The sequence below is a fragment of the Bidens hawaiensis genome, unplaced genomic scaffold (assembly GCF_021521415.1).
Source record: "Bidens hawaiensis isolate Kalapana, Puna unplaced genomic scaffold, B.hawaiensis_p1.1 tig00009539_1, whole genome shotgun sequence".
NCBI classification, from domain to species: Eukaryota; Viridiplantae; Streptophyta; class Magnoliopsida; order Asterales; family Asteraceae; genus Bidens; species Bidens hawaiensis.
In genome coordinates this window covers 538,598-552,701 of record NW_027491707.1, presented here as the reverse complement: position 1 = coordinate 552,701, position 14,104 = coordinate 538,598, and positions in this window count along the sequence as shown.

Here is a 14,104-nt window from a genome sequence, read left to right as displayed (position 1 = left end):
TCACAAGCTATAGCGTTACACAGGCTGCTGCAAACGGAATTGGGTTCCCGATATAAGAGTCCTCATCATCAAAACTAATGGGCTTAGAAAAAAAGGTCTAGGCCCAATATATGTATCTCTCATTCTTTTTAAGCAAATCGGGTATGTTATTATGTTAATCTTGCACTGTTCATGCTATTATAGTATCGAAACAACGGAAACCGATTCCCATATATAAAAAATACAGTGTCGTCATAACCAGACAATTAGTTGAACTTGTTGCGTTACGGATACTCACTTGTGGACATGACTAAAATCCACATGACGTGACAATCAAGTTTATAAAATATTTAAATATTAAATAAAATATAAATAGTATTTATATGAAGAGAGAACGTAGTTAACGCAAGAAACGAAGACTTAGAATCCTTATGTAGTTATGTTGGTAATTTCAATCATAATAGGTCTGGCATGTGTAGGTGGTGACCGGGTCAAACCTATTGGGCCGTGAGATTTATTAATGTTGTAATGGATTTATGAGGTCGTAATTAGAGTTTTATTACTCTCTCCATCCCGGTCAAAATGCCTTAGTTTGAAAAACACGAAGTTTAAGGTAAATTAAATTATTGTTTTTTTTTTGCTTACCACTGACAATAATGTTTTTGAAAATTAGGTCCATAAATATTAATAATTAATGTTAGTTGTGTGTATTTAAGGGTAAACTTGAAATTGACTAATAAATTTTGGAAATAACATTTGTAATTGGACAAAAAAAAATATGGACACTTGGATAAAAAAAAATATATGAGACTTGTTGGCCAAATTTGGATCTCATATATATATATATATATATATATATATATATATATATATATATATATATATATATAGGGGATGGATCTTGCGAGAAGTGATATTACAGCGATAAGTGCGAGAAGTGAATGTATAACTCCATTAATCCCAAATTTCACTCCCTTTCATATGATGTTACATACATATATGTAGGTTGGTTGTATTTATGTTTTAATTACACATTCAAACCTACCTAAAAACATATAAATGCACCGAGCCACATTCAAACCTATGTATCTACACACATACAAACATACATACACATATACAAACATACGTACACATATACAAACGTACGTACCTACACACATACATATGCACCTACACATAAGAAATGGAGTGAAATTAAGGATTAATGGAGTTACACCTTCACTTCTCGCAGTAAAAAAAACTTCTGAAATGATCCAATACCTATATATATATATATATATATATATATATATATATATATATAAGAGTTCAAATAAAAAGAAGTTGTTTCCTAGAATGGTAAGAACCAATAGAATTTTGACATTTGGTATTAAAACCTATGGTGAAAGAATAATTCTAGGAAACTATATCGGTTATAATGGTGAAAGAGTAATTCTAGGAAACTATGACGGTTTTTGATAATTTTAAATCTCAACCATTGATTGATATGATCTAATGGCTATGATTTATTCTTAGTCTTCTTAGGAAACTATTTATTTTTAGGATAACCCTATAGAGGGAGAGGATTATGAGAGAACTCCTTTTTTTGGAGAGAACTAGAGAACTAATAATGAAATATTTTTAATTTAATTAAAAAAAATATTTTTAAATTTTTTTTTTCTTTCATCCTTCTTATATGTTGTTATTCATTACCACAAAAAAGTATAAAAATAAAAAAATAAAAATAAAATAAAAAAAATTAACGAATAATGCATATATGCAATACACCGACTTTTTTTTATAATGCATATGTGTAATAGTGTGCATTTTGATATTTTAAATAGTGTTGAATATCATATATATAGTTGTTTGTATTGTATATTTACAATAGTATTATATTATATACACAAATTAAAAAAAATCGATGTAGTGCATATTTGCATTAGTGTTATATTACATATATGCGATAATGCGTTTTGCATACAATTATTAGTGTCGTATTTGCATATATTCAATATTGTGTATTGGATAATGCAATTGTGTTGTATTATATGCAATAAAACACTATTCTATATATGCAATAGGCATTAGTGCACATATGCACTACAGTACTACACCGACAAGTTTTTTTAATATTTTTTTATGAACAATTTCATCTTATTAGAATAAGGAAATGAAAAGAAATCACAAAATATTTTTTTTAAAAATAGTTAAAAATAATTATTTACTAGTTCTCTATTTAAAAGGAATTCTCTCTAGATCCCACTATATATATATATATATATATATATATATATATATATATATAGAGAGAGAGAGAGAGAGAGAGAGAGAGAGGATCATGAGAGAATTTTTTTTATGGAGAGAACTAGAGAACTTCTAAGTAGAGGGTTATTTTTGTAAAAATGTTTCCCAATACATCTCAACACACACGCGTGAGAACCCCTGTGCCCTGTCTTCCCCATCTCCCCTGTAACAGCTATTAAAGATGTTACCTGAACCATAAATGTCGATGTTGAACCCTAATCGGAACCCTAATCGGCAATACCTATTGAAGATCAATTATATCGCATCGTTTCGTATATACAATAGTCGAAGATTGACTCTTTAGCTTTGATTTGAATCTTTAAACCCGGTAATTGAAGGTATTTCAATGGTTTTACCGTTAAATTGATTAGGTGTTACGTTACGTACATAAAATCGTTGAAGATTGACTCTCTAGCTTTGATTTCAATCTTTAAACCTGGTAATTGAAGGTTTTTCAATCGTTTTACTGTTGAATTGATTAGGTGTTGTTTTGTCTAAAAGTTTTACTAGAATATTAACTTTTAATTCAATATATTGGTGCTTCCATATGAGAAATAATGTTATACAGTGAAATAATTTGTTTTATCGAAGTGCCCTCACCGAGCTCATCTATTGATATTTTATTCAAATACAAGTAAATCTAATTGAATTCTATTGCAGTCTTCTAGCATTGATCAATAATGTAACATCTTAATTATATAATGCATATATGTAATATAATTATATGTATTGCATATATGTAATATAAAACTACATATGATATATTTGATCAAAATAGCCAATCGAGCTCCTATGCTAATATTGATTCAATTTCTAGCAAGTCTACTGGTAATATCTTGAAATTTTATGGTGTTGAACAAGATAACATCTTATTTTGTACACGTACTACATATATGCAATACAGTGTTACACATGATTTATATATATGAGATTAACATATGTGTTCTCTAGTATCTCGTTGATTTGATAGTAATCGCTTTAATAAAAGAGGTAAGTAAATTTCTTATTTAGCTTGCATCAAGCTTAGTTCTTGACTATATAATTTAGTTAATGGTATGTGCAACTAGACTTTTAGTTTCTTGATCACTCTGACTTGATGAAAAAATGGTTAGATACTTAAGTTACCTCTTTATACATAGGTTTTTGTGAGGCTTATTGGAGACAATGAGCATATGTATCCTAATTATGTAGAAGTCATTCAATGGTTGACAAATACCAATTTTTAGAGATGGTTGTGGATAAACTCAATCCATGTGTCAGTATAGTTTTTCTTCATATTTTAAGTAGATTAAATTTCATGTCACTATGTCAGCCATGTCTAATACTTTCTCTAATGGTTTCTTCATATTTTCAGAAGTTTCCTGAAAGTACATTTTATTGCAGCTTGCACCTTATCTGTTATAACTCGAAGAGGCCAATCTCCTACTGCATCTAAGCTTTCTATCTTAAGGTTTGTGTGACATCATATGCTAGATTCACTAGTTAAATACTAATTTAATTTCACATTGTTGGTGGTTTTTTATTGAGATAGTGTTTATACTTTGGCTTGTATTTCTTGTTCAAATTGACCTAAATTGTAAAGGTCTTTTTTTATCGTCTATAAAGGTCTTATATGTTGATGTACTAATTTGGTATTAATGTACTGCAATTTAGTTTTTGATGCAATAAGTTGAAGTGATGGTTGTTATATACTGAGATACGTTGCTGCCAAAATACGCATTTACAAATGTTGGAAATTTGATGCCAAATGCAACCAAAATTGCACATCATATTGCAGGAAAATGAATGCAAATGTGCAGTCAAATTGCTGCCAAATTACAACAAAAAATATGCATCTAAAAGCTACCAAATTACACATTAGATTGCAGGAAAATAAATGGAAAAATGCAGCCAAAATACACACTAACATGTACATCTAAAAGCTGCAAAAATTCATACTATAATGTTGGAAATTGAAGGCTAATATGCTGCCAAAATACACACCAAGCAGCAGCCAAATTACACATCAAATTGCAGCAAAATGAATGGAAAAATGTATATCTGATTGCACCACAAAATTATGTGAAAACGAACATCTAATTACCATACATAATAGGTCCAAATCCATTACAAAAAAAAACATCTAATTTTCGTATGTCACTATCCTTCATTAACCTCAACATCACTAAGAAATCTTAACCATTACAAATTTTGTTGCTACACTTTGGCCCATTTCATTTCATATTGATATATTTTGGCCCGTTTCAGTTCAAATTCCTATATCTCGAACCAATTTTATTTTTTGTTGCTGCATTTTGGCTCGCTTCATTTTATCATGCTATAAACTGACCCAATATATTTAATATTGACATATTTGGCCCGCTTTATTTGAAAGTGCTATATTTTGACCCATTTCATTTTATATGCCACTTTTTAACCCGTTTCATTTTATATTGCTACAAATTTCATATCATATAAACATAGCATAACATTTATATTCATATTCATATACAGAATATTCTAATATGTCTAATTTGACAACCCATACACGAATTCACCCAATTCTACTAAACAGTTGTCATGAACTTTAAACCCATCAAAATAAACAATAACAAAATTAAGTCCGCTTTAAATAATAAAACAAAGCTAACATAATAACATTTTTTTAACTAATTCCATCTTTGATTCTCCACTTTACGCTTATCTTGCAACTTCCAACACATGTTTTCTTTGACTTTCTACTCCTGTTGGTTTCTTTTTTTGAATTTATACATTTTCTACTTCATGCTCGTCAGCCCTGTTTGTGAAGTAAACTCGACAGTTAATATCTACACGCAATATAGTAGTAACAGAATAGCAATGCATGTGTTTAATACATCATAACTACATATATGTAATGCATGTACTTCATATGGTTATAAACTAAAGTCAACAATTAATATTTGCAAGTAATACACTAGTAATGCATATATGCAATAAACTAGTGTTGCATATTTATAATACAACAGTGCTGCATCTTTGTAGTATTGTTAATAAAAACATACATAGCTACAAAAAAATTTCACGTAAATGAAATACTGCATATATGCAGTGTAACCAAATATATGTAACGTTATGTACTACGTATATGCAATATGTCTAAATAAGTATGCCTAAAACATAAGCACACATCCGATACGTGCCATGTTATGTACTACATATATGCATCGTAGCTAAATGTATGCAACAAACTGAACAATAACATCCATCTCAGCTACGATACATATATGCACTATAACTTAAAATATGCAGTATAAACAAACAAGTTCAAATGCGCTAACCTTACTATGTTCAATGCTACACGTATGCAATATAACTAAAAACCGTGTAGCAAAACACAACACCTATATATTGCATAAGTGAAATATTAGACTAATCATGTAAAACACCCAAATTGATATCAATAAGCGCCTTATTCATAGTTTTCATCTATTTCAGTTTACAAATTAATGCTCGTCAACACTCTATTAATTGATTAAACATAAAAAGCAAAAAGCAGTTACTACTTTCAGCGCTACATACACGAAATATAACATAAATATGCAGTAAAATGTACCATTTATATATGCAAAAATCTAACACATTAGCACTATGTATACGCAATATATCAGCATTGCGCATACGCAATATATCAACACTGCATATAGGTGTTTTGCATCAACAATACATATATGTAATACTTGAAAAATCATGTAAAATATATATTCTGATCTTTATGCTCATCGTTCATAGCTTTAATTTTAAATTAATGTTCTTCAGCGATGTATTAATCATCGATTATGCACAAAAAAACAATAAAAAAATAGAGCACGTCAAACACGATAGCTTTATAGTATGCCTAATCGATACCGCGCATACAAATTGTTCAAACTCGGTAGTGTGTACGCCTAACTAACACTCATAATATGCCTAATCAACACTACATACATAAATCATTCAGAATCAATGCAATATAAGCCTAATCGAAACTAATTATGTGACTATTTAACACTATTGCTCTTCAATTAACCAGAAAAAACAAAAACGAAGATGGTTGAACACGATTTCATTGTAATACGTCCAATTGATGTTAATAATGTGTGAAATTGACTAATATGATTGCTTACCTGATAATGTTCTTCGTTTTTGTGCTTGAATTCGTAGTCAATTGGATGAAACAAGTGATCAATTAGAGGAATGTAAAAACCCTAGATTTTGGGCATGCGTGATGAGTGAACGAGGAGAAGAAAGACAGATTGTATTTTTTATGCATATTCCAAATTTACCCTTCTTCATTAAAAACACTCTCTTTTTTTCCTTTTTCCCCTTCCCTTATTTTTCACCCATTAATTATGAAAAATCAATGGTAAATAGGAGTTCTCCAGTTCTCTCTTTAAGAAGAGTTCTCTCTTGATCCCACCCCTATATATATATATATATATATATATATATATAGAGAGAGAGAGAGAACCATATATATATATAGAGAGAGAGAGAACCATATATATATATATATATATATATATATATATATATAGGATCAGGATCATGAGAGAATCTTTTTGAAATTGAGAACGAATCATTTTGAACCACAAAAAACCCAAAAATAAAAAAATCATAAAATAAAAAATAACACAAAAATCAAAAAAGTAAAAAAACCAAAATTCTTATTTTATCATCCCGGTTTCATAAAAAAAAACTCGGTTTAGCTAAATTATATACACATATGTATACTATATACATATATGTATATTTACATGATTTTTTTGTACACATGTGTATAATTTAAGATAAATGATACTGTACATATGTGTATATTATGTAACTAAAGATTATATAAAACTATACATATGTGTATAATACGACGTTTTTTTTTGTTTTTTTTTATTTTTTTCATTTTTTTTATTTTTTTAATGAAACCGGAATGAAATACAAGAATTTTGTTTTTTTTACTTTTTTAAAATTTTTATTATTTTTTGTTTTATGATTTTTTAAATATTTTTTTAAAGGTGTTTTTAGTGGTCCAAAATGGTTCTCAAAGTTCTCAATTTGCAAAGGGTTCTCTTAGGATCCTTACCCTATATATATATATATATAGAAAAGGGTTAAAATAAAAAGACATAGTTTTGTAGGAATAATATAAATAACATAAAATTTAGAATTAGAAAACTATTTGGCCTAAATCCCAAATTCTAGGAAACTATTTGGTAGTTTAAAAACTACCAATCTCAACCACTATATATATATATATATAGGTGGGATCTAGAGAGAACTCCTCCTAAAGAGAAAATTAGAGAACTAGCAAAGAGTTATTTTTAACTATTTTTAAAAAAATATTTTGTGATTTTTGTTTCTTTCCTCCTACTAATAAGATGATATTGTTCCTAAAAAACAAACAAAAAAATACCGTCGTATATATATATATATATATATATATATATATATTTATAGGTGGGATCTAGAGAGAACTCCTCTTAAAGAGAAAATTAGAGAACTAGCAAAGAGTTATTTTTAACTATTTTTAAAAAAATATTTTGTGATTTTTGTTTCAACCTCCTTCTAATAAGATGATATTGTTCCTAAAAAACAAACAAAAAAATACCGTCGATTTAATGCGTATGTGCATTAATGTGTATTGTATATATAAAATTGTGTTTTATTGCATATAATACAACACAAATATATTATCTAAATACACACTATTGAATATATGCAAATACAAAACTAATAATTGTATGCAAAACAAATTATCGCATATATGTAATACAACAATAATGTACATATGCACTATATCGATTTTTTTTAATTTTTGTATATAATATTACACTATTGCAAATATACAATACAAACAACTATATATATGCTATTCAACACTATTTCAAATATCAAAATTCACATTATTACACATATGCATTATAAAAAAAGTCGGTGTATTGCATATATGCATTACTCATTAATTTTTTTTGTGGTAAAGAATAACAACATATAAGAATGATGAAAGAAAAAAATTTTAAATTTTTTTTAATTAAATTAAAAATACTTTATTATTAGTTCTCTAGTTCTCTTCATAAAATGGGGTTCTCTCATGATCCTCTCCATATATATATATATATATATAAATATATATAAATGATCAAATTCAATAATCCCTTATCATATAATAGGTACGCGAGTTTCTTCACCATTGATTTTCAAAAAACACGCGACCGTTCTGATCCTCTGCTCCACTGCTCCAACGATTTCGTACGACTTCACAGTCACCGTCCAATGATTGCATCTACCGTCATGACCGTCGACGGTACCGTCGTGAACACCATCTTCCTAGTCACGCCTTTTTCACAGGTCAATTGATAAAATTGACCAATTAAAATTGAAATTGTTGAAATAATTGATCAATCACTACAAGAAAATGAAGCTATTGCAACCCCATCAAAAAGTTGCGTTAGGCCTTGAAAAAGTTGCATTAGGCCTAATGCAACTTTTAATCAATGGCTGCATTAGGTGAAGTTGCATTAGACCTAATGCAACTTTTTTGCTAGATAATGCAACATTTTTTAAAAGGGTTGCCTTTACTTTTCAAATGCAACATTTTTACGTTTAAACGCAACTTTTTTTAAAAAGAAATGCAACCTTTGTTACCTCAAATGCAACATTTTTTTAAGATTTTAGTCATAACAAATGCAACCTTTTTATTGGCAAATGCAACTCTCAAGCTCATACTCTCTAGCTCATTATTTGAAATACTAAAACTTTTATTAATAGCACTCAATTATAAAAAAAAACAATAGCATAAATATAGTAGATAATCTTGTATCGCAATTTAACATATGTCCAATCTTAAAAAAATAACATAATCAAAATAAAATTTCAATTACAAATATAAAATGTAACGAAAAAATCCTACTCTTCTTTAAGATCCTGAAGTACTCGATTAGTTAACTTTTCCATAATATTCCGCATTGTAGCTTCAAAAACTGCTCGTTGGCTATCAAAATCTTTCCAAATAGCTTCTATCTCAACCTCTTTCCTTTGATGATCATCTTCAAGTTCTTTTAGCATTTCAAGCAATTGTGTTAATTTTGATATAAAATTGAAAATAAACCGTTGATAGATTAATTTTGATATTGTGACACTCGTCAATTTCAGGTTAACTCCGTTAATCCAAACTCCGTCAATTCAAACTTAAGATCACTAAAACTATAACGCACACCTCATTACATTTAAAACTAGGGTTTTAAATGACGCTTGACAATCACTACACATGTAGTCTTTCGGGATTGCACCGAAACGCACACGAGTCAACTCAAACCGTTGGTGAACAAACGACAAACATCAAAACAATAATTATTTTATAATTATGTGCTAAGTCTATGTGCTACTTGATATTTATTTGTAAAAACATTAATTCAAGAAGCAAAAGTTTATTGTTATACTAGAAATTGATTTACTAGAAGTTAAGGGGGCTTAGTGTAACAAATTAATAATAATAATCAGATTATTACCCAACCCTTACTCCCTCCCTCCCCTTGTACAATCGTTTTTCCCTCTCTCCCTCTCTTGGCAGCCGTAACACATACAACACACACACATACAAGTATTTTTCAAGTTTTGTTGGAGGATTCAAGGTGCAAGATAGGTAATTAACATCCCCTCTAGCTATTCTAATGATTTAATTATGATATTGAGCATGTTAATCAAAACCCTAAATCTTGAAATTGATGATTGAAGATGAGTTAGGGTTTAATTATGTTTTTGTTGATAATTGCTAGTGAATTGATAACTAGTTATGTTGTTATTGATTGTTAATTACATGTTTCTTGAAATTGAACTTTGAAGTAAAACCCTAATTGTGTATGTAAAGTGATATTGAGATGCATGGTTGGTGGATTATGCATCTAGAGGGTTGTATGTATGGGTTATAATGCATAGGTTATTTGTATGTTGAGTTTTGATGAAACTGATGCTGGACAGATTATTGAATTTGTGTTTAAATGACTGTAACTCGATTTTAATTACATGTTTTGAAGTGATTTTTGATTCTATTATATACTAGGTCAAGTCTAGTTTCTGAAAAGTCCGAGTTTGTAATTTTTGGACGTATAAAAGTTAGTTTTTATTATTTTACAAAACTGTTGTGTAAGGCTGATTCGGGAAGCCATCTGGTAAGCTGTTTTGCGACTAAGATATCTCATAAAATACAAGACCAAATGGGTTGGTTCCACTTTTGGAAGAAAATACATTGAGTTAAGAATCTAACCCAATTAGTCTTGCATTAATTGAATTTACCATTTAACGGGAATAACAAATATCGTTCTGTTGCGCATGATTTTGACTGCTGTGAGTTTACTGTAATGTTTTGATCTTTGTGAGAAAACTATGTGGAATACAAATACAATAAAAATAGTTCTGAAAACCTAACTCATGTATCCTTTTGTGACGATTTTTGGTAAATTTATTGATGTGTTATGATCTGTTGAATAGAGTAATATTTCAAGTAGAAATCTGTCTTGATAAAACTAGCTGCTGAACTATGTGAAAATACATGAAACGAGTTTGTTGTTAGATAATTGACATGTTTTGACTAAATTGCCCTTGTGGGGAAATAATTTACTAGTAATGTACAATGTTAGTATTTGATGCTTAAGTAGTTGTATACACATGTAACGTGTCACCAATGTGTTTGTTGAGTCACACATAATGCACAAACGAAACACGAAACGTATCTCACGCATAGGTATTATGTGCCGAGTCTAGAGACTCAATAATAGTTTAAATACTTAGACAATCTTATTTTTGTTTTTGAGCACTAGTAAGGATTGTCTGTGACGCGCATCTCTCGGAATTGTTTTTAGAATTCTTCGCAAACTGTGAGTTTCACGTTCCCCTTTTACTCTTTTAAACGCTTTTTACTTGGGGGAGATAACATACTCCAAACACTTTAGATTTTGTTATTAGTTATATATCACCTGTAAGGCTAAGTGGCAAACGAACCAACTAAAGTCCTTCATAACATCGAACCGTTTAGTATTGTATAATAGCGAGTCACTGTTGAGTAGTACTACTGGGTTTGACAAACCCCACCCAACTCTAAACTCGACTGTAGGTCGAGTGGGTGTAATCTTGGCTAACACATTATCATGGTCGTGGTTGACTTGGTGGCAAGGCATATGATAAACAGTCAGCTTCGGTGTCGAACACTTAGTAATACTTGTTTTATAGGCTAGCTACCTATTGATATATAATTAACGCATACGCAAACACTTAAACGCAAACACTTAAACGCAAACGCTCTCCTTTATTTATATATGTGAACTCACCAACCCTGTTTTGACACTTTTAGTATGTTATTCTCAGGTAGCCGAGGCGGGCGCGCGGTTTAGGATCATGCATGATAATGAACTCTATCATTTTCAAAAACTTTTTTTAAACTCTTTTAATTGGTTTTTAAGTCGTCATGCGTGATGCGACACTTGGTTTATGTTTTACGCTTCCGCACTTATTTAAAACTTATTGTTTTGTGGTTTGAAAAACTTTGAACATAACGTTTAGTTATAACTGATGATTCCGATCCTATTAGTTCACACCCTCTGACGGTAAAACTCCGTTAGTGGAATTTGAGGGTGTGACAGATATACAACTAAATTAACCCATTATCAGATTAATTTTGACCAGTAAATAAACCGTTAATAATTCAAAATTTTGACCCGCTAATAGTTTAAATTAAACAATGATAGAAAGCTAAATGAATTATTAGTTAAATTTTGACCTGTAGATAAATTAATTTTGAATTATGTATCAATTCTGTACTAATATTGGTATTTGGGAAAAAATATCCCTACTTACACATATGGGATGCATTATGCATCATTCTCAAAACGAAGCTAGAAAGAACTTACAATTTTCATTGAAGTGCGTATCAAGATATGCTCGCCCTTCGGTCCTTTTACGTTTCAAATAATGTGGTTAAACTAGGTAGTTCCTTGTTTGGGTCTGCATTTCTCTATTTTCATAGTAGCATGCATCGGTTAGAAATAATCAACATGTTAAACAGCAGAATACACAAATAACGAACAAAATACGTCTTGAATTCTAGCAAAACTTTTTTGGGCTAGCTGTGTGCATATTATTTGAGACATGTATATTTCCTTTGCCAGCAAACAACACATCTAAGAACACACTAATATAGATGACTTAGTTTATGGAAAATTCTTAATAGTAGTAATAGATAAGCTGCCTAGAAAAATACCGCCACATCTTTGTCACTACATACATTACAACCAAATCATATATATAGTTTAATAAATAACAAGCCAAAAACATGGTATAAAAATTAAATCAAGCCTGCTGCTTTTTCTAATTCGGGGCGTTGTAGTTCAAATTTGAGATGAATATGGCCCTCGCCATTTTCCAATTCCTTGTTGCTATCATCCATGTGTGTGTCGTTATCCTTGAAATGATCATATCTTCCATGTCTCCATACTCTTCGTCCTTATCAAACTCATTTTGTCATTTGAAAAAAATACTATCAAGAAAAAAATAGTGAAATAACAAACAAAGTGTCATTTGCTTGCTTTTGTTTCCTATTAGACATGTAAATCTTGAATCTGATGTGTTCATTGTTTAAAAGATGTTGCTGCTGCTTATGTGTTAGATAACATATAAAAATTGTATGCACTAATGGCTAAGCAAATATGTTCAATGTTGTTTAGAATAGACGACGATTAACGACCCACATAACTAACTTAACTAACACTACGTGAATATCGACCTTTAGCCACACGAAAAAAGTGTGGCCGTAGGCCTTTAGCCACACACATTTGGTTCAGGTCATATGTGGCCAAAGGTCGCGACACTGTGGGTATGATATGGCCACAAACAGTTTTTAGTGGCCTTATGTTGTAATAAGTGTGGCTAAAGGGTACATGCATTAGTTGCTGGCCATCAAGAAGCCTCTCCAATAAGTGTGGCTAAACGGTAAAAAATTGCCACATAACTATTTACTATGCGTGACCATTGCACATATTTCGGCCACATATATTAATGTTTAAGCCACATGTATTTTATAATAATGGGGCCAATAGGGTTGTGTTAAGCGTGCATTGTGACCTATACCGTGTGGATATAACAAAGCAATGGCCACACATATTTAATAATAGTGTGGCTAATTATATTATATAGACACTGGATATTACATTAAAAGTGGCTAAATATTTTTATTTGCCACTCAGAAACTGATTTGTAGGTTATAGTGTGGCCATTGTCTTACCGTGTGTCACACAAAATGTTTTTCCTAATATAAAGTGTGGTTATTGTAAAACTTTTCTTCACACATAATTAAATATTGTGTGGCTAATAATAACTTATAGACACTGGAGGTTATTCTAAATGTGGCAAAAATGTGAACTTGCTAGTCAAAAACTCTTTTGTAGTTTGTGGTGTGGCCATTGTCTTACCGTTTGTCACACATAATGCTTTTCCTAATATAAAGAGTGGTTATTGTAAAACTTTTCGTCACACATAGTTAAATTCAGTGTGGCTAATAGTAACTTATAGACATCGGAGGTTATTCTAAATGTGGCTAAAAATGTGAAGTTGCTAGTCAAAAACTCTTTTGTAGTTTGTGGTGTGGCCATTGTCTTACCATTTGTCACACATAATGCTTTTCGTAATATAAAGTGTGGCTATTGTCAAACTTTTCGTCACACATAGTGAGGTACTGTGTGGCTAATAATATCATATAGACACTGTTGGTTGTTGGCAATGTGGCTAAAAATGTGAAGTTGCCACTCAAACACTCTTTTGTGGTGTGGCCATTGTCTTACCGTTTGTGACTATTATC